General features: G+C 43.1%; 1 long non-coding RNA gene across 1 annotated transcript in view; it reads left to right on the top strand.

The window, feature by feature from the left end:
* The window catches only part of LOC122791811, a 268,292-nt gene that overhangs the window by 37,547 nt on the left and 206,729 nt on the right, over positions 1-24,016 (top strand). The window lies entirely within an intron of this gene.

Genomic DNA, 24,016 nt, shown 5'->3' with positions numbered 1-24,016 from the left:
CAACAGGACATATAAATTAAAAGATGAAACCCATCTATAGCGTCTAAAACACTGGTCAAAGCTAACCGTAGGTGCACGGGTGTGTCCATCGCTTAGCTACTGTTAATGTAGCTGAAATAGCAAAAGGAGGATAAAAAGCAGGATATGTCCAAAGGAAGCAGTACAGCAATATTGTAGTGGCCAGAGCGTTCGCCTCACAAGCAGTCAATCCCGGTTTGAGTCCCACTGCAAAACATTCCATTTCCTTGTCAAATACTGTTATGATCAATACATTTAGTTCTATAACCTAATAAATAACATACATGTGTGAACTGGAGTAGGAAGCAGTGTAATGCATGATAACCCCATACACTGGCCAAATCCACCACCTCCCCAAGAACCAGTAGACTATTACTGTTGAAAAAAGAGCAGTAGTAAGGATAAATAAGCACGACTAAGCAGGTGCAAGTCTGTTTGCATGATGGGAATCAGTGCTTACACAGAGTAAGCAATAGTGAGGGTAACCAAGTGTAGGCGGATGTCACCGGAAGTTAGCGGTGGTTACCGTCGCGCAAACCCACTGACAACAGTGTAAAAGTGCTTTAACCACTCCGTATCCAATGGGCCTTGTTCTGGCCAGCAACAAATTAAACAGTCCCTGCAAGGCCCGAACCCAGGAGCCTGCACATCACAGGCAATGTGATTTACCAATAAGGCACCACAGATGTACATAACTCTGTCGTTTCCACAAACATAGCATCCAGCAATATCAGTCAACATTACAGGGCATGTAGCTAAATATGTAGATGTGTGTGTGTGTGTGTGTGTGTGTGTGTGTGTGTGTGTGTGTGTGTGTGTGTGTGTGTGTGTGTGTGTGTGTGTGTGTGTGTATATATATATATATATATATATATATATATATATATATATATAACTAAATAGATATATACCTCTCCCTCCCTGTATTACATATGTATACATATATAGACATACATATATATAAATATCCACATATAGATATATACATATGCAGACATCCATACACCTATATGTCGTTAGATATGAATACAGCAATATACACATATGTATATATATATATATATATATATATATATATATATATATATATATATATATATATACACACACACACACACAGATATATATCTATGATATGAGACGGCAGATAAGAATGACATATATGACCACAGGCACCGTCAATGGGGTGAGGGGTCCCGATCAACATACGTGTTACATGTAGCAATAAACTCCCCCAAACAGGTGAAACATACAAACAAACACAAAAAGTAAACAAACCACTGTTTCCCCAACCACAGGCAGGATACTACCAGTGGGGGAAACATTGTGGATCCGCTAAGTCTAATCTAGAAACAAAGGCAGGAACATCCCTTGCAGGACTCCCCAAAAATTCCAAAATCTTCAGATTCCAGGCATTATACAGATCCATCATGCCAGGGCACATATGTTCTCGGACTACAAGGTTGGGAAAGCCAGATGATCCATGGGTCAAGACAACATACGTGATGGGTCCCGAGAAGTGGAGAGTGGGCAGTGTGTAGTGGTGTGGCTAGACCCGACCTGCACCCAGAGAAAGAATTTTTGCTGCGGAGGAGGAACGGGTCAGGGGAATGATGGGTATGAAATTATGGGTTGAGGCATGGTGGGGTTGGCTGGAGTGGTTCAAAACAAACTGCCCCGTGGATGTAAGCAATAGTGTGTATTGGGCAGAGCAGTCGCCTAATGAGTAGCCATTCCCGGTAAGAGTCCCACTGCAGCATAGTCTGTTGTAGATGGCAAAACATTTTATAACCAATTTTGCTGTTGCAAAACTCACTAAATAACACCAAAGAACACATGGCTGCAGCTCCCCACTGTAGGCATGTAAGCCATTCTAATTGGTATCACAATGTATTATTGTTGTCCTCACCCCCACCCAGGGATGTGAGTGTCCAAATCTACCTTCAAATTCAGTATATATTTACAGCTGTTGCTATAGAAGAAATGTCCAGCTGTGGACCTTCCCTTCAGCCTTCCTGCACATCCCTGGCTATTTCCCCTAATGTCTTTCCCTCTTTGTGCCCCTTTAACACCACTTACCTATCAACCCCTTTTTCTTTTCTGTTAAAGGTTAAAGGTACAATTAGGTGACATCCTCTTCACCAATTATATTGGCAGAATCTGGAACTCCCTACCCACATCTATTACCTCAACTGTCTCAAAGGACACATGTAAAAAAACACTTGAAGAAACACCTCATGCACACTTGTATCAGCACATGCTCACCACGTGGATAGAACCCCCCCCCCACCTTACACTTTATACCTCTATATCAACTACTGCAACTAACACCTCTTTTCCTGCCTCACATACATATCCAAGCATCCTTTAAACCTTCCCTATTGCTCCCCTACCAATTATTTCCACAACCTACTATACAGTTACAATGTCTCCCCCTCTACCTACCTACCTACCTACCCCTTCACTATTCTCCTCTACTCTACCCCACAGGTATGGAATAACCAAACCTAACCTGAATACCTGAGTGTAACCTATCCAGGTACGGAATAACTAAACCTAACCCGAATACCTGAGTGTAACCTATCCAGAATTGTTAAACTGGAATCCAATTTCACCTTAAACTGACCTTTGTCAACAGTCATATCTGACATGTAACCTTGAACTAAGCATGCATAATACCTACATGTTAATGTAAACTATGCATGAATAATATGTTACTTAGCTATGTTACATCTGTTACTCTCTATGAATGTGAACACCTCTGTATTACTCATAATGATTGGCTGAGTTTTACTGTGGAGTGTTTCTTTCCAGGCCTCTGCTGAAAATGGACAAGCATCCAGTCAGATTTTCCCAGTCAACAAATGTAAAATAAATAAATAAAGTAGCACGGGGGTAAGTGGGAGTAAGCACTTTTAAGCAGCAGTAAGCGGGTTTAAGCCTGTTTGTGTGGTGGTGAGCAATGCCTACATAGGTTAAACAATGTAGAATCTACCTCAGTGTAAGACGCCATCACAGGAGGTCAGTATTGCTTACCCTCACGCAAACCAGTGCAAACTCACTTACAATTGCTCACAAGTGCCTTAGTCACTCAGTAGCCAACAGCTCTCGTCCTGCCAGGCAACAAAATAATCCGCACTCCCAGGTTGCAACTCCCGGACCCTGCACACTATAGTCAAAGTGAAATACCACTAAGCCATGGCAGATACACATACTGCTGCCATTATCACAAACATTTCATCCAGCACAGTCATTCAACAGTACAGGAAATGTATGTAAGTATGTAGATTAATATGACCAACCATTTGTTGCAACTAAACTATTGGTTATAATGTGCTTTGCCATGTAAAATAGACTGTGCTACAGTGAGACTCGAACCGGAGGCTGTGTGTAACATATAAACAGAGCATGTCCAATCATACTGTGAGAACAGTAGTCTGCCATAATACGTAAAAGAATAGTAAGACACGGCACAGGTCGAGTGGGGCGTGTGGGCATGCTTCATGCACAGAATGTCAAACCTGGGAGTCTGTCCTGCAGGACCGGGAGATGAGGCTGGCTAGGTGTGTGAGCAAACTGCTGCTTCTCAAACCCCTGGCAGGATGCTACCAGTGGGAGAAACAGTGCTGACCAGCTAAGGCTAATTTTGACACAACAACAGGTCTGTCCCTGGCGGGACGAACCAAAAATTGTGAGGCACATCAATGACTGCACCTTTATCAGAGTACTATCCCAGCAAGGCTCGTGAAATGGATGAAGAGACTGCAGAAGCTTGGGTCGAGACGGTATACTGGATGAGTACCGAGACATGCAGAGAGGGCAATGTGTGCAGGTGTGGTATTGCTGGGCTAGCAACTGGAGAATGGATGGTTGCTGCATACGTGGAGCTCGGGGGAGCAGGTGAAGGAACCACGGGTATGACATAATGCAAGAAATATGCAAATGAAGAAGCACAGCAATACTGTAGTGGGCAGAGCATCCGTCTAATGAGCAGGGATTCCCGGTTCGAGTCTCACTGTAGCACAGTCTATTTTACATGGCAAAGCATATTATAACCAATGGTTTAGTTGCAAAATCCACTAAATAACATTTTATATAGATATATATATATATATATAAACTTGAGTACTGCAAGAAATGCACATGTGAAGTATCAATGTCAGATTGAATAATGCACTAGTAAGCAGGTTTAAGCACAAATAAGCAATAGTAAGCATATGTAAGCACTAGTAAGTGGGCTTAAGCCCATTTGTGCGACGGTAAGCAAGGACGGTAAGCAAGGACTGGTTAAGCAAATCTGATGCTAACACCCTGTAAGCAGATGTAATGGCAGGTTAGCAGTGCTTACCTCCGTGTAAACCCACTAACAACTGACTAAATGTGCCTTAACCACTCTGTACCCAATGGCCCTTGTTCTGCCCAGCAACAAAATAAATGGCCTCTGCTGCATTCGAACACAGAATCCCACACACCATAGACAAGGTGCTTTACCACTAAGCCATGTCAGATATATGTAATGTGATGTATTTAAAATTATTATATATATATATATGGCCACACATCTGTAGATAGCAATGGTATATTGGCAAATACAAGTATGTGCACATGCACCGGTAATCGGGTTGAGATGGCCCAAACAATATACAGCATGTACAAATAGGCATACCCCACCACCACCACAGCCAAATACGTCCATCATGCAATACACTAAAGTGTTAGAGATCACATAAGCAGGACATGACATGACATGTGCACAACATGTAAACAGTACTACAACCCACCTGTATTATGTCAGGCCGGTATTGGTAACATACCATGCAGTACAGTGTGGCTCCCATAGGAGATGTAAAATATGGAACCTATCAACATCCCCAGGATACATATACACAGACACATATACGCAGATACAGATATACATATCTGATTACATATATCTATCTATAAAAAAAAAAAAAAAATATATATATATATATATATATATATATATATATATATATATATATATATATATATATATATATATATATATATATATATAGCGAAAGTGCACTTAATCAAAAGTGCACTTATGCGAAGTACAGTGCAATGAACGGGTGTTGTACTGAACTTCCGTGCAGTACTCATGGACCTTAGGGTTAGGGCATGGGTCATAGTAAGGAGATAGCCCTACGGGCTATCCCCTTACCATGACCCATGCCCTAACCCTAAGGTCCGTGATGACTGCACATTGCAGTGAAGGACATAGCAATGTCTTCCACTATGGTGCGATAGTCGCAAACCTTAGGGTTAGGGCATGGTTTAGGGTAAGGGGATAGCTTTGCTAACTATCCCTTTACCCTAACCCGTGCTCTAACCCTAAGGTCCGTGACTATCCCACCATAGTGGAGGACATAGCTTGTTTTTAAGTCCTCCACTGTTCTGTGGTGTTTCCGGTGAAGTGCACTTACACAAAAGTTCACTTTCGTTAAAGTGAACTTTCGCAGAAGTGAGGCTTCCTATTATAAGTTCGAAGTAGTGAACATTCGTTCTTGTAATAGGAATCCATACACATGTGACTACGCAGACACACGCAGAGATATGTACAGTAAGATACATATGTAGCAGGTGCACACAATATGGAACAGCCACTATGCCTACAGTTAACACCTTAACAACTGGACACTGTATAGGCCACCCATACAAATGACAATTGTTGCCTACAACATATGCCCACAGAGAGGTCATAGGGTAAAACACCTCACACAGGTTTGCAGAACTAGATAACCGTAATTTGTGTACCATTACGGTTTTATATGCCATGTATTATAGCTTGTCAGACACTGACATCCATATAAACAGGGTACTGCAACTGTGCAACTGTTGTACTAATACAGTATTCTGGAAAGGGTCACAACTGTTGCTGTCCAGGCCAAGCCCTTCATATTGTACAATAGTAGAGACAGAGTGGGCCAAAGGATACCAAACTATCAACAGTAAGTAATGCAGGTGTATAATTCAGCAGCCTCTAACTACACTCCGTACAAAATCACTAGGTGGTAAAGACATCAGTTGACCAAATGGGATGTAACTGTTACATAACAAGGCATAACTGATACCACCACAAGCACTCTGACAAACAGAACAGTCTGTATGGCAGGAGGCAGTAGGCCTGCAATAACCCGATTTATGTAAGTAATGTAAATACAGGTGAAGTGTATGGTACTGTATACCCAGATACCTTAAGGCAGCTCACCCCTGATACCCCCACATTTTGTAACAGCCTAGGTCATTTAAGGTGCATCCCCCCTAGACTCAATAATACAGGGCCACATACCACTGTTACATACACTGGCCTCTGGAGTGCATAAGGGCACACATGTATGGTGTAGGTGAAGCCCACACATATATGGCCTCAGCCCCACCATATGTGTGGGGGATACAACAGCAGTGGACTGATGGTAGCAATGACAGTGTGATATACTCACAGCCCACTACAGAACAACCCCTGCCAGAATGTCATATGTGCAAAGCTTGGCATGTAGGTGGAGGACAGAGGCTGGAACACAGGCCCATATGTGGAAAACTGTTGCCATACACTAAGCAAGTCGCTGGTGTCACAGTATAGTCTGCAACATACCCTTAGTCAGGGATTTGTGGTTACAAACATAAATGGATGTAGCCGTGTACTGATAGAACTCAACACACAGACTGCCAGTGAAATATCAGACACAGCACCTGTGTGGAGGACAGACATAACATGATAGGCACACCTCTGGCCACCAAGAGGATAGGCTCACAGGTTAGAGCTATGCAGACAGACAACATTCCAAGGTAAACTAGTATGTACACACACACCCTGTAACACCAGTACTATACAAAGCATAATAGAACTCTACTCACACTCTGTCTGTAGTTCTGAAACCTCCTACAAATATGTAGCTGGCCTGAGTGTGCCAGTTCTCCTGTAAGAGGTATTGCTACCTGCTGTCTGTAACACTGATGACCACACACAGGAATGATGTCCATCACACAGGAAAGGTAAAGGGACCACGCCCACATGATGTGGGGATTCATAGTAGGTGGTTGCCATCATGACGTTGGTAATTGGAGGTACTACACAGCAAGCAGCATGCAGTTAGCAAGTGGAGGACACTGATTGGTACAGAGGCCATCACCTGATCATGTGCACCACCTACTAAAGCTAGGCTGCAATCTATTCAAAGCAGCTCAATCCATTTACTGGAGAGAAAAAGAGAGAGAGGAAGAGAAAAAGAAAGACAAGGCAAAGCTCTTCCAACAATAAGCTGCCGACACAGGCATTTAGCCAGCTGTCATTCAACAAGACATCATTCCCACAAAAGGTATGTGAGGTATATATACATGTAATAGCATGTAGTACCTGGTCCATCATAATGGGACAGATGATCTAGAATGAGCTATATGTGCCATCAGGTGTTGTTGTGATGATGTCCAACGGAACAGCTGCTATGGGCAATAGTGTCTGTCCCTGTGTGTAGTGAGCCATAGCCATTTACTGTGCAGGTCAGCACTGACAGACAAGATGCAAGCCATCATAGTGTGTGTAGTGTAATGGGAAGTATGTATATGGCGTGGCCAATAGCTGGTGGTGGAAGTAATGCCATTATGATGGACATGTGGGAGCTACGGCCCACCAGTGGCAGGATACCCAGGTGAATCTGTAATATAGCATGCCGGAATGCCATAGGTGTGTAATAGGGTTACCTGCCATCGGCTCTTACATATACCCCCCTAATGTCAGGCTGTGTCCATATGTGACACCTGTCTGTGTTGTAGCAAGGCAGAACAGTGCAGCTGTGCAGGAAGGTGTTGTGAGATTGTGGAGCTGATGCCTTAATGTACCCCACATATCGGTATGCATATGTGTACATATGTCACATATATAATATTTACAGATATATATGTATATCAGCATGTATACCCAGAAATATACATATACCCATGTGTAGACATATATATGTGCACATATATATGAAGTCACATATATCTACACACTTATAGATAAATACCGATATGCAAATGTCTACATCTGTACAAGCACACACACTAACAGATATGTATGGTAAGACATGTCCCCTATATCACTACCACAGTGATGTGTGCTATGTGCAAGGCAGCAGAACACATAGGAATACAGACAGATATCTACATCTGGCAGTGTGTGCACCATGGACGGGTATGTCACATGTTAGTCCCATCCTAGCACCACAATGCCCCCACCTGTGAAGTCTGCTATGGGAATATGGGGAAGTATGGCAGATACACATGTGGAGGTGGTCAGGATTGGTAGATATAGAGGACAGTCTACAGAAGTGGTATGTGACACATGTGGTGGGTAAACACCGTGGATGGTGTGTGTGGTCTGATGTGGATGCACCATGGTCCCCAATATGGTCACAATGGGAACAAGGCTCCCACCAACTGCCACTAAGAATAGCAGTCCACATCCTAAAGGTGCCAGGTCTGGCGGCTGAGCAGGAGGAGCATGTTGGCCGTGTGAATGTGTACTGGGTGCCTCAGACAGATGTAGCACACTCCTCATGTGTCTGTGGAGCCTGGTAAGGGACAGGCCCTAGACCTGAGCTTAGGGGACATGGACATGTTGGTGTGTGAACTGAGGTGGGTGGGCCAATATCCCCTGGGTATTTCCACCTGATGGTATGGCTGTAACAGTATACAAGGAGGCCCCAGGTTGGCACACACATGTGATGTGGCCAAGTATCCTGGTCAGATGGGTGTGGGGAGGTGATTCATCTGGCCAATGGAACTTATTCATGTTATTGTGTCACTGTCATAGTACATATGTTGGTAGTAATAGTCTACACAAACCTGTTACATGTCCAACAGCATGCATAGAATGCCCCTATAACACAGACTGTCAGATGTGCAGTAATCTCAGAGCAGCCATACCACTGGCATGTATGTAACCATAGTGGCCCTGACAATGGCATGCAAGTGAATAGTCAGTACCAGGCCGGCAATGTTTTTGTCCACAGAGGGGACATGGCTACAATCACATAGCAGAAGCTGTGTGTACACTACACAATCTGTCCAAACAGTAGTAAAGCTGTAGCTATAACTAATGATTTGTGTGTATAGTCTGTTGAAGCTGATATGGTGGGGGGGTGACAGAGATGTGGCTGGAAGCATATACACAGTGCCAGTATTGACATGCTGCTATTATAACCTCATACATCTACTGTTGTAACAGAGTTTGTTGCAACATGTGTCCTATGAGGGATATGAAGTCTGTACCTGTCAGGGCTTTTACCATCTACAGACTGCAATCCTCACACTATCTTCTGCAGTTCACAGATACATGCTCAGTGGGTGTCACATGACACCAAGGGCACAACACTCTACCCAGTCTACAGACGACCCTGCTGATGAGGTTCCTCATAAACATAGTACTGACATGGCAGGTATTACAACATGTAGGACAGCCATATCCACACACATACTCTGTTAAACCAACATTACTCCACATGCAGTATAGCAGCACACAGTCTATCAGGCACATCCCCTCCTGTGTGATGCCATGTTTCCACAGTGTATGTTGTTAGAGATAAATCCCCAATCCATCTGAGATGCATTTCGCCAAACGACAGATCTAGTTCCTGCCCACAGTGGATGTAAAGGGCCAACACCAATATGATGTTCTTAGATATTGGTGTGTGTTACCATGCAATTCACTATGGGAATGTTACCACAGCTGTTCCACATGCACTCAGCTAGAGGAGGGCTGCAATTGGTGCAAAGACCATCAGCTGATCATGACCATCACTTACAAAACACATGCTGCTGCCTAGCAAAGCAGGTGTATATCCCACATCCACCAGAGACGTCGTGGGTGTGACAGAGACAATGTAGGTCAGGGAAGGTGTGGGTGAGTAAAACTTAAGCATGTGTGTGTCACACACATACCAGTCCGGGGTTTCAAACACCTGAATGACTATGCATAGCTATCACATGTGTATGCAGTTATTGCATGCGTCACATAGCTTACATGTTGGTGAGCTGTCCAGACACATATGTGCTGGTGAGTGACATCTGCAACACTGTTGCGATACAGTAGATGTAGCACACGGGCCTGTCCACATGAACAGGTGTAAGCATCAACACAGCCACACTCTGTAAGGGACTCATACACACTGCCACACTTGGCAGGGTAACAAATGTTTCCTAACCATTTTACATGCCACAATACAGTAACGCATAGGTATCGATTGGCCCAAAAGGGTTATCCTGGGTTTCATTGGTCAAAGGGTATGTGATGGTGCCTGACATTGGAGAGCATGCTTCAGTATGCCAATGGGGGTGGTACTGGGTGTGAATGTGGTCGGAAGCATCATTCACCACACACAGACACAGGGTGCTAGTACCGGCGTGCATGTGTGCATTGCTTCACAGGTGTGTAGTGGTTAACAGTGCCAGATGGCTGTACAAGGTTGGGTGAGGGGTATACCTTGGCATCAGACCACATGAGAATGGTCTGCATGATGGCTAAGGGGTGTAGTGAGTGGAATAGACCACAAAGGTGGGTATAATATTCACCATCCAGTCTCCTGGGTTGCTATTTTGTGTGGCCAGTGCTGTGCAATGCTTGGCATGTAGGTGCTCTATACACCATAACATGGACTGTGTTTGGGATTTGCACATGTCCCACATTCAGGTACAGTGGCATGTGGAAGTGCACCTGGTATGTCTGGCCCATGTTGTGTACACGGAATGTTATCATCAGATGTGACAGTCCCGCCCTCATGTGGTGGGGCCAGGTAATGGACAGCAGGTTGACCCTGGACCTACATTGATAGCATGCTACAGGTATTCCCTGATGTCAGTAGCATCTGACCATACAGGGCATGTGTGTAAGGCATGGTATATCCTTTGTGGATCACATGATGGAACCACAGTTGTTGCAGGCATCCAGCGGGAAACATAATGAAGGCACACTGTCTGCAATTATGTGCCTATCGTACAGATGGACAGGGTGCCATGGCCTTTGTAGGCCACTGCATTCCCACCATAGTTACTATCAGTCTCCAATATGCAGTACACTACACACATTATGGCTGTTGCCTCGTCATGTGTGTGTATGAGACATGGGTTGTGAGTGTGCTCTAGGTAATACTGGGGTTGCTAACTGATTGCCTGGCCTTCATGTCACATGTATGGGTATGGATATGCACCCCAGCCTCTCAGCTATTTCACAGCTGTTACCCCTGTACAGTGGACATTGTGATATGTACTAGGGCCACCATATAAGAAAATTGCAAAACCTGCTACACATTGGGCCCAGGTGTCACACATGCACACCCTCCTCTACACAGGATATGAGGTACAAACACACACACACACACACACACACGCACACACACACCTGTCATATCTGGGAGTGGAACCCCTACCTAACTACTTTATTACACTACAGCACTACGCAGTTATAGTATGCACCATGGTGATTACTACAGTACTCCTTCCCCAAAGGTGTATATGACATTGGCTGACATCAGCAGGATTGCCAATGTAGAGCATTTGACATGTACTGAGTGTGACTAGCCTAAAATACATTGCTCCCTACACAGACAGTGGAACACTCACAAAACATCCAGAACTGCCATGGGTGGGTACAGAACCCCACCAGAGTTCTGACTCACAATTCAGCAGTACGCAGTTATGGCATGCACTATGGAGATTACTGGGCTACAACCTTCCCAGAGGTGTATTACTAAGTGGCTGGCATCAGCTGCCTTACCAAGGTACAGCATTTAAATTGTAGGGGGTGTGCCTACCATACAAAACATTGCTTTCTACACAGTCAGACATGCACACAGTTGCCAGAACTAGGGTTAGAAGTCCTACATAACTGGTTTATCACACTACAGCAGTACACAGGTACGGCACGTGCCACAGAGATTACCAGCCTATATCTTCCCCAAGGGTGTATTACACAGTTGATGATATTGGCACACTTGTCAAAGTGGACCATTAGAGGTTGTAGTGCCTGTGAATGGACTCAAAAGCATTGCTCCTTACACTGACATAGGAATACACAAATACACACACGTACATCCACACTTGCCATGTCTGGGAATAGAACACCTACCTAACTAGTTTATCACATTACAGCAGTACGCTGTTACAGGATGCGCTACAGAGATTACTGGGGTATAGCTTTCCAGAGGTGTATTACTAGGTGGATGACATCAGCTGCCTTGCAAAGGTTGAGCATTTGGATTGTGGGGAGCATGGCTGGCCTAAAAAGCATTGCTCTCTACACAGACAGACAGACACACGCACTCATGCATGCACAGTTGCCATGTCTGGGAAAAGAACTCCTACCTAACTAGTCTATCACACTATAGCAGTACGCAGTTACAGGATGTGCTATGGAGATTACTGGGCTACAGCTTTCCAGAGGTGTATTACTAGGTGGATGACATCAGCTGCCTTGCAAAGGTTGAGCATTTGGATTGTGGGGAGCGTGGCTGGCCTAAAAAGCATTGCTCTCTAAACAGACACACACACAGTTGCCATGTCTGGGAATAGAACTCCGACCTAACTTATCACACTACAGCAGTACGCAGTTACAGGACGCTCCACGGTGAATACTAGGCCAGAACTCTCCCAGAGGTGTCTTTCACATTGAATGACCTCAGCAGGCTTGTCATAGTAGGGCTATGGTGAGAGCAGTGTATGTGCATGGGCCCATTACCATCCATCTAGGGGTTGACACGCCAAATGCGGGCACACACAGGGTCATATTTCACAGGTAAGTGTATGCAGTTGCTAGATGACTACTTCCTTTGTAAAGTCATGTTGCACAGCTGGCACGTGCACCACATAGTCTGTACTGCTGACAGATACTGGTGGCTAGTATCTGCAGTGAGTGACAGCTGCACCTCATGTGTTTGGGGCCCTCTGGCTGTGTGCTGGGTGGGACAGGCCTGGATGGCTCCTTGTCACAGTCACCCTCTTCCACACATCTATGTCTGTCTATCTTTGGCTTATTATAGTGTGTTGTCCTTACATATATATCTGTATTCCTATCCACTGTGTGTGCAAGGCATGAGTGGTGCATAATGACGAGTGTCTGCACTAACTGCCACTGCCAGATATGTCTGGTCCACTGGTGTTTGCAGACATGGCCTTCAGGTATTTGTGTGTGAGCATGCCCAGTGCGACCTTTCAGTATGTTGTTGACTTGCATTGCCTTCATTTCTCTATGTGTATGAGCATGCCCAGTATGGGCGTCTGTATTGCATGTGTGAGTCAAGTCCAGGTAGTTTGTATTGCAGTGCTGACGTTTGTGTTGTACACCGACAGGTTGCATGCTGTCTCAGCAGTGTATGCATCGATCAGTTGGCATTGACTGTTACTACATTTATGCATAGTGGGGGGGGGCACACCTGACTATTCATATATTTCTACACAGGATTGGGGGGTACACCTGACTGTTACTATATATCTATGTAGGATGGGGGGGCACACCTGACACTTGTACACATCTGCTTGGACTGTACCGGTATGTCGGGTACTCCATTTCAGTCTGTGGTCTTACCAAATGCGCTGGCTAGAGGCATATGAGTATACTACAGAACCTAGCTTATAATTACCTACATATGTGTCTGACTTCCTAGCCTTCACAACTTACATCCCACTGCCTGGCCTGCTGTAGTCAGTCTGGGTAGGCCAGGGGGGGTTGCCCATAGGCCTCATTCAGAGGCCGTAGCACAGCCTTTGTTTGTGTTTGTCTACACCTGTCCTGCTGGCTGTGACTGTTGTTGGGCATGTGACCCCCCCGACTGGCATGTGAGTCACTTACCTTGTGGGTGTCCCAGTACTGAGGGCGGTGCTGCAGGGCGGCCTATGTTGGATGCACATAGTACACTCCCTACGCATGGTTAGGCACAGGTAGTGTAATGTTTGGCATCCCTTTTACTGTATGTGAGAGTCAGAAAGAGGTGTTATTCCCTGGGTCCTCCCATGTCAGTGTATGTGCTATGCGTTGCCTCTTTGCCAAGGCCGGGGCACACTGGGCATGCCTCCTTCTGCCTACTGGGCAGGCTCAGGTTGCTCCTCCTCCTCCGAGTCACTCTGTGCCCGTGCAGGCTTTGGCAATGGTGGGGGGTTGTGTAGCCCTGCCCCATTCTGTCCCTGCTGCAGCTGTTTCCACAGGATCATATTGTGTAGCATGGCACATACAAGGACAATTTGGGTACATGTAGCTGGTGAGTACTGTAAGGCTCCACCGGATGTGTCCAGGCACTGGAACCATGACTTGAGCATCCCAAACACACTCTCTATTATGATTCTTATTTGTGAGTGTGCCTCATTATGGAGTTCTTGTTTGGGTGTGTGTGCATTTCTGATGGGTGTCATCAGCCACGGCTCCAATGCATATGCAGCATCCCCCACTAGGTGTCCGTGTGGGATGTCCCCATTGGTAAGTCTCTGGTACAGCTGTGTCAGATTCCAGATGGGGGAATCGTTTCATCGTGATAGCTTCCAGGGCAGCCAGCACACACATTCATTATTATGCCCTGAGCATCGCACATTACCTGGCAGTTGATGGAGGGGAAGCCCTTGCGGTTGATGTAGACCATACCCCGCTCACCGGGTGGTGCTTTGATGCATATGTGCATGCAGTCTATAGCACCCACTACTTCAGGGTATTCTGCTATTTGGTGGAACAGTTACATATTGCTGGCCAATACCTTATGGGTGTTGGGGAAGTAAACGTACTCACCGGCATGTGCTGATATGGTATCCAGGAACTGGTGGAGTACCCTGGATGCTGATGTCTGTGAGATCCCCGTCATATCCCCAGTTGGCCTTTGGAAGGTACCTGTAGCTAGTATTCTTAGGCCTACACATACCTTTGTATCCACCGGGATAGGTTCCTCTCTGTCAGTTCTGTGTGTGAGGTGTGGCTGGCACAGCTCAACAATTAGCTGTATGAGGTCCCTGTCCACCCTATAGCACTCCACTATCTCCAGCTCATGTAGCCCCTGGTAGGTTACCCTGGGTCTGTACACTCTTCTCCATCTCCTCACTGTGGGTTTTTCATCAGCATTCACATCCTCACCACCCTCAGCCTCTTCCACAAGTAGTTGTATGGTAGCTATTGCAGCCCCTAACATTTTGCACTTGTGAGTATTAAAAGTTCCCCACTTGTTTACACTGGTGGTGTAAAGTGTGGGAAAAAACGGAGGGGTAGGTGTTTGCATAGTTTATAGTAGTGTTCTGGGCTGGGCTGGTCTGCTGCCTGTGTAATTGGCTGATTGTGATACATTTCATCTGCCAGCTAAGCTAGTACTCATTGATTACCTTCCTACTGCTGTTTTCCCTTCCCATTGCCTTCCTGTTTCAGCCCGTGTGCTCGCCGCGCAACCAGAGTGCTCATATGTGCACACTGCTGCTGTTTCCTGGTTTAACCTCTTTTTTCTTCCTGTACAATCCGGTGCGCAGCGCGCACACCCACTTAGACTTTGTAATGACTGCTAGGCAGGTTTAGACACACCCCCTAGCTTAGCTGTGCTATGCTAGGAGCAACCCCGAGCCACAGGGCTCCAATCCACTTGCAGTATGCCTGACACACACACCCATGATTTCACCTACCTTCTAGGCTTGCACCAAGCTATTCATACTCTTACACTGTTGGGACCTGCCTCACATGCTGGGGAAAACTGTGATTTATTATCCTTCCCCTCATTTGCATAGGATTGGCTGCCAACGCATAGTTACATGTGTCACACTGAGCCCTCCCCCTTAACAACCTCTACTCACTGGCCATGTTGTCTTCTGCCTGCCATTGACTTGCATGGCAGAATACTGATTTTTGTTAAACTGCTTAATTTATGTTTGTTTTGTTATTTTCCCCTCAATCCCGTTTGCATGCCGCTACCCTATGCTTAAACAGCTAGGATCGGCTAATAGGCATTAAAAATTGATTTTTTAAATTTGTTTACTGTTTGCAATGCCAATGGCCTTATACTTGACCATTGGCGTGCTTACTACATGATATGCAGCCTTTATTTGGGGCTGTCATAGCTCCGTTTTGGATTTTGCAGACATGTACTCGGTTACTAACCAAGTACATTTCTGCTGATTGCACTAGTCCTGCACGGACATTCGCAAGCATCCTGGATCGCAAATTCACCTCATTTGCATGGATTTCTCCTGCAAATGGGGTGATTTTCATACAAGGGCTTTGTTCGGTCAAGATTAGTACAGGAGCACTCGTGCATGCCCCTGCAGGCTGTTCCTGGATCACACGGTGGACATACTGCCTGCTTGGGCTCCTGCACCGATCTTGCATGCCATGCAAGCTTTTGAGAATCTGGGAGAATGATTGCAGCATCCTACTATTTTACAGGCAGTTTCACAGCGTCAGAAAATTATGCATGAATATTTGTCAGGCTTTCACAACATTATGTGGTGGTGATTTTTTTTTTAAATCTAAACTTGAAAGTAAATTTCTGAGACTTGTGTCTAGTCCAGACAAAGACTACAACCAAAGAGGCTGGCAGTGGAGTTCTGTTGACCAGTAAATGCTACATAAAATTCTGGGAAGGCTGGTGGAACCATCTGGCAGTGAGACTGTGTTGCTGGTGCTGCCTGAGAATATGGACAGCCTAAACAGAGAGTCACTTGGTGTTGGGATGAGAACTGGTGCATAATGTAATAAGGTATTACTTCAAGGAGCCATACCGGATATTAAAGATTGTTTGAAATTGTTGTCTGTGGCTGCAACTACAATATCTCAGGAACAGTTATAGTAGATAAATCAGATTTTAGGACTCCTTAGGTAGCAAACCTCACAAGGGGCAGGGCAGGATGACTTTGTTAAAATAGTTTTATTATATAAATGGAAAGCAGTTGTTAGCAGTCACAGATACTATGCACCAATGAATAATTTGCTGTGATGTGGAAGCATCATTCTGTTGAAGCAATGAATGCAGTAACTAGTTTTTACATCTTAATAGGCACTTTGAGAGATATTCAACAATCAACACTTCTGCCGTACATGCTTGTCTTAACAAAGGCATAGCTACCATACTTGTTTATTCAAGATGAGTGTTCATTTGCACTTTAGGTGCAAGTACATTTAAGTACCCATGTGTATAAAGGGTCTACTTCAGTAGACCGAAATTTCACTAACCCAAAATTCATAACACCGAGACAAAAAGGCCAGCGACTGCACAACACCAATGTCCCAGAACACCAACTTTCCACTCCAGGTAAGTAACTGCTTGGCCATCCTAAGAAAAAAGTAAAACCGAAGGAAAGCAAACTCACCCATGTGGGGGGGGGGGTGACCCCCCCACTCCCCCCCTAACTAAATATACCAACTCCAAAATCACACTACCATGGGAGTAAGGGGCAACGTTCAACAAAGTGGCCAAGCGGAGTGGAAAGTCAGTGTTCCGGGATGTCGGTTTTGTGCGGTTGTCGGCTTTTTTGTCTCGGTGATATGAATTTCAGGTAAGTGAAATTTCGGTCTACTGAAGTAGACCCTGTGTATATAATCTTTTTCTAAGTTATTTTGTAACTCTAACTGTTCTTATGCCTTAAAGAAGTTAATGAAAACACATCTGATTAAAGAAATACATTTTCTAGACTATGAAGTTTTGGTACTGTATAGTGTACAAATGGTTAAAAATGCAATTTCTACTTTTATGCTTTTATCAGTTTTGTCTTAGGGTAATGTGATAGGAAGGGTTTGTTTTAATTTTATTTTGTTATTTCATATAATTGTTTTCAGTCCTAAAGTGGCTTTTAGACTTCTCTGAAAACTGATCCTGACATTAAACATTTGTTATGCTATATGGAATCTGCCAACACAGTGGACTTGGTAAGATGACTCCTTTGATTATAAAGGAAATCATAAATGCAGAAATGCTCAACATATTATTTAGTTTTTGAGTCAACATAATATTGGACTTAAACTGATTAGGTGCTTTTTTTGTGAAGCAGGCTTGAAGGTTTTATTAAACTTAAAGCTCAAGTCTATTTTTTAATAAATGTCACCTGGGGTCTTACACAGGTGAAACAAACATGATTTGGTAGAGTTAACAATGGACAGTTTGGGTAATTTTTCTATTCTTTCTACAATTTATCAATTTTGTTTTAAGACCACAGTACTATGCAGGAATCTAAATACATAATTCCACTTTTCCATGTCTTGAAATATTCATATGTCTATAATATTTTCACACATCAAAAATAACTAAAGTGAAGATAAATCTTTGCGGCAGTACCTCTTCAAATGACAGATGTAACCCTACACTGGCCTGCATTGCAGAAGATGGCTCTAATGTCAGCTATACATGGACAGTTCCTGAAAATGTATCCTCATCTTATAATGGCTTGAACCTGCATCTTAGTCTACCAGTGGCTAATACTGGGATATAAATTATTTGTAATGCCAGAAATCCGGCCAGTAGCAACACACATGCACTTTCTACAAGTGAGGTTTGTGACACACAAAATGGGGGTAAGCTTTACAAGTCAGTCTTCTGAATTAATAGTAATTATACCAAAGCTATTATATTCCCTTTCTTAATACTAAAACCTCTTTATAAAACTGAATGCTTACTTGGATGGGCCGTAACTAGATGAGGATGTCTGAGAAGGTTCACTTGGCTCCCCTCTCAAATCAGACCTCACCACACCTGTGAAGTAACTATTTTCTATTTTTGCCTTAAATTCAGGATGTTAGAATCAGTTTTAAATTACTGTACTATGTTTTGTGTTGTGGGTTAAATTTGATGGTAAGCTGTCTCTCAGGTGACAGGAACGGGTCTATATCACTTCAAAAAAATGGCTGAAGTTCGAACACCATATGTTCGAACTTCTAACCTCGAAGTGCAAAAACATCGAAGTCTTAGAACACCGATTTTTTTCCCAGGAAAAAAAACACTGTTCCAAGAAACACACACACAACAAAAGCATACCAAAAAAAAAAAAAAAAAGCAATCCACACACATACACTTAAAATCCTACATCTAACCCTACACTAAACTGTACATACACTACTATCTATCCACTTACCTTAACCAAACCCTAACCCTAAGGTCTGTCACTATCTCACGTTCACCTGACCCGCACCCTAACCCTAACTCACTTATCCCGCCCTAACCCTAAAGTCTGTCACTATCGTACACCCACCACCCGTGCCAATACCCTAACTCACCTATCTCGCCCTAACCCTAAAGTCTGTCACTATCGCACACCCACCTCACCCACGCCCTAACCCTAACTCACCTAACCTGCACCCTAACCCTAATGTCCACACAATAGCACACTTATCTGAACCCGACCCATAACTTTCCACCACAGCGCTGAATATAGCGAAGCTACAGAAACGGCCCACCAAATTTTTTCCCTGGGAAAGAATTCAGTGTTTCGCGGTTTCGCAATAATCAGTTTTCGGATGTCACAGTTCGAACATATGGTGTTCAAACTGCTGACGTTTCGATGAACTGATAGGAACCCGACAGGAACATCTATGTCACTAGATACCTTAAGTTCCTTTACCCAAGGTATGCAAATGGCTTGGTCATTGCACATGTATAAGCAAATAAACTGAGACACCCCACCAGGCATTTACTGTAGACTAAGGGTCTCTTTAAGAGTTCTAACCATGTTTGTTTCAATTTAGGTATACATTTTAAACACCTTTATTGAATTATCACTTGTGGCATAGGCAGATTTACATTTATATAAAAGTAATCGGACCATATTAGCAAGTTAACATTTACAAACATTATATATCACATATATTTTTATATATCTTATAATTATTACATTACAAAAAATACTCAGTTTATGTATTTTCTTAAACCTCATTCCCCCTCCAAAACATTTTTGCATGTATTTTTCCAACAACTTCCACTTTTTCTATGCAATTTACTCCTACCCTTTCCAAAGATCCCACTTCCTGTTCCTTTATCTCCGTATGTTCACTACTTAAAATATAGCTAGTTTAAATTTTGATTTCCATTTTCTAGTAATTGCTTTTATGATAGCCACCATAATTAAACTTAACAAGGCCTTACTATGTCTAGACAACTCAGATACTGTATCCCAACTAAAAAAAAAAAATATTTCCTTAGTCACACATTTGTTTACCTAGTATTCCTAACAAGGTACTATGTATGGATTTCCTTCTTGCATGGTTTTAGAAGTTTTTTCTATATTTAAATTTTAATGTCTACCATCTCACTACACTGCCAAAACATGTTTCCAGTTACGTCTTTCTTCTCCATCAGACCTCCAACATTTGCCATCTGCCTGAGGTAAAATTCTTTGGAGTCAGCTTGGGGTAGCAAGTATATACGTAAACACTTCCAGACAAAAATTCTAAATCTTCTGGACTTTGTGGCATATTTGGAGGCCATACATATTGTCCTCCCATTGTTTCTTTGTAAATTGTATATCTATCCTCTCTTCCCAAGCTTTTCTGACCTCTTTTGATTGATTTCTATAGATTTTGTGCAATATTTCATTTACCCTGCTAAGTATCCCTTTTTAACAGCAGTTTCTGTTCTAGATTCAATTAAAAATTCAACCAGTGCAGATCTTTCATTTAAGATTCCACTATCTATTTCTCTTTGTCTATACTCTGGTATCAGTCCCTTAACAGGAAAGCAGTCACTAGCTTGTAATCATACATCTCAATTGTCCAGATTTTTGCCTCATATTTTTGGTCTGTTCCTCATAAAAGTGGTGGTTCTGTAAAATCATTGAGGATTGAAATCTATACATTTGAGTTTCAGACTTCATATCCTTTACAAAATACATGCCAATCCAAAAGCTGTTATTCTAGCAACTTTCTAAGTGTAGAGCAGCAGTATTTAAAATCTGTCCCTATTTTGGGACATTTGACACCCCCCATTATTTTTGCCTTTTTCCAGTTTTCTTATGCTAAGAGGCTGAGAGGTATGCCTGCAATCGAAATGTCTTCTTGTCCTGTTCCTATTCTATTACATGTCCTTTACTAATTATTTGTTCCTAATACCTTGGTTGTTTGGCCAGCTTCTTTCAGTAAATTCCAGCCCCTTTTGTCTATTCTCTGTACCCCTAATTGCAGTCATCCCTTTTGACAGAATCTTCTTTCTCCGAGCCTGTGTTGGCTGACTTCTTAGTATGTGTTCTGCTAAGTTATGAATATAATATGTATGATTGATGTTATTAAATTTGGGCATATTGTAAAAAAAAATAGGAAATTCCTAATATCCTCTATCTGCTAGCCATTTTCTGCTGAGACAACCCTTTGGTAGCCTTCCGTCAGGTTCCTATTAGTCTCCCTTGTGTATGATATTACCCCCTTATCTTCATTTTTAATGTGACTATGCTAATTTCCCTCTTTCGTTCCTCTACTTTCTTGGGCATTAATTAATATGAGGTATACCCTTTGGCCCAGTATTTATGCTCCCTTTTATTTAGCTTCAAGTTTTTATGCATTAAGCCTGTATATTCTCATCTTAATGGCCTGATGTTATGAAGTAATTCCTTCCTGTCTGCTGACTCGGTTCTAAGTTCCTCTTCTTTTCTAGAAATAGAGTATATTAGGGTTTGCTACGTCTCCTTATGTCTTCTAAGATTATATTTCAACCAACTGACAAACAACCTATAAGCTATTTTAAAATATGGCCAGACTAGGCTTGGCTGTTGGTCTTCCACTTCTGTCTCCTGCCACCACTCCCTAATCCATTTGTTGAGATACTTAATGAATTCTTCCACTTTTAAATGTAAAGGATTAGATTTACAATAAGCAATAGCCTCATTTTAACCATTCTGTGGTCAGAGAAGGGGTCTAAGGCAATGCTGACCAGCTTAACCTGAGACATTCTTTAATTTGTTAAGAACCACATATCCAGTCTACTGGCTACTTTCATGTCTGGCATGTAAAAAGAGTAGTCCCTCTCCGCTAGGTGATGTGCACACCAAAATTCCATCATGTTAAGATCCTGTATCATATTATGCATTTGTGTAGTGACCTTAGGTGCTCTTTTCCTACCCCCGTGCAGTCTACTTCTTCATCTAAGGGAGCGTTAAAATCTCCCAGTATTAGAACCATGTGAACCCTATTGTTAATTGCTTTTGGAGTGTGCATGAAGCATTGAAGAGCTGTGGGATTATCCACATTAGGGCCACAGACACTCCCCAGAATCATTGACCCCTTGTTTGTTTCTATGAGCAACACCAGCCAGCTCCCTAGCCCATCTTTAAATTCTTTCTGAATTGACCTCTTCAGTGATGGATGCAATAAAAATAGCACCTCCCATCTTAGAACTAATAGCAGAGCTGCCACGCACAGACCCCTGCCAGGTTTTCAAAGACCCTCTTGCTCTGTCTTTCCTTAGCTTCATCTCTTGTACAAAAACTATCTTTGGGAGTGCAAACTGAGATACTTCAATAAGGCTGTTGCTTTAACCACTGTAGATACAATAGGTATTTCAAAAGCATCCTTTGTGTCCACTGCTAATATGTGTATTCCCTGACCATGGGAAAAGTTAGATAATAAGAAAGCTCAACACTGCAGTGTCACAGAAAATGTATAGCTCATTGGATGTCCTATAATGCTAAAGCAGGACTTATAAAACAGACAGTAGAATACGTTGAACTTATAAACTTATAATTTCTAACTCTTCTAGCTTCTTATAACTTCTACCTCTTATAGATCTGTGTACCAAGCAGGTATATTATTCACTCAACAAGTCCAAAGTCAAAGTTTACATTTGCATAGATACTCAGGGAAGAGACAGAAAAAAAGAAAAAATGTGGAACAAAATGCAAATCTGTTTTACTAGGCCAGTGCCTGGGAGTTCTCCTGGGTTCAGCAATGGGCAAATGCAAATACAAGAAGATTCATGGTCCCAGATCTGAGTGTATTGATCAGAGAGTGTGGTGCTGCACACACTGTGTCCTGAGGAAAGCATCATGTGCTATATTAACAGTCTAGTAGTAATGCTGGGCAGATGACTGGACAGAGGAGAAGTATAAGGGAGAACAAAATGAAAGATGAGCATTTGTGCTAGGATGAGTGGGACCATCGAGGTCACCCTCAACTGGAAGGCCATAAAGATCAACCTTTGGGCATGTTAGGCTGACATCAATCAAAAGGCTCCTTCACCTCGCTACTTCTCTCCCATGCTTATGATTTGGCTTCTGCTTCATGTCTTGGTCAGTTCTTCAGCACTGCTCATTTACCTGATCCACAGGAGGAGGATTCACCCAGGAGTACTCAATTTCTGCCAGCTGTTCTGCATTAAAGTCTCTTTCTGAGGGATCGAGCTTCTCATGGCATAATCCTTTGACTGCCTTTGCTGCTAGTGGGATGAGTCTGCTACTGTTGCATGCAATAGTCATGAAGAGTTGGGCTTTACATTTCACAAGATCCCTTTCATACCTATAGTCTTCCATGCTTCCTTCCCTTTTTTTGTGCAGGTGACTTGTTTGGTTATGAGGATACTGGCCTGTCTCTCTTTTTTTGTAGAGCCATGTTGGGATATGGTTGTTGCAGCACTTTAGTATAGAAACTGCCTTTGTTTGGCTTTTGTTTTTCAGAAACTGCTCCACTTCCTGTACAAAGTGAAGCAAGGTGTGAGTATTGCTATTTGACAGATAACAGCATTGTAGGGAATCTCATTTGCACACTAACACCCATTTCTCTGCACTTCCTCAGGTATAGCACTATTGCTTTCCTTCTGTCATATAAGGCTACACTATAGTCAGAGGCGATCCAAACCCGATGCACTCAACACAACTGGTCCCCCAACATAAGCTTTGTTCAGAATGGTATCCCTAAATAGGTAATTCAGAGCTTGAACAATGAAGTACCTGAGTATTCCTGGTTGCAAATTTCTAGCATTGATCCAATGTGCCCGTTCTATTAATGGTATGGAAGTAGTCCATATTATAATGCAAAGTTTTTTTTTTTTTTTAATAAAAGCTAAAGAGATTGTAGTAC

This window comes from Protopterus annectens, chromosome 17.part0, assembly GCF_019279795.1.
Source record: "Protopterus annectens isolate FY-2018-M chromosome 17.part0, PAN1.0, whole genome shotgun sequence".
NCBI lineage: Eukaryota > Metazoa > Chordata > Ceratodontiformes > Protopteridae > Protopterus > Protopterus annectens.
Note: the sequence above shows the minus strand (reverse complement) of the source record. Positions and strands in the feature narration are given on the sequence as shown.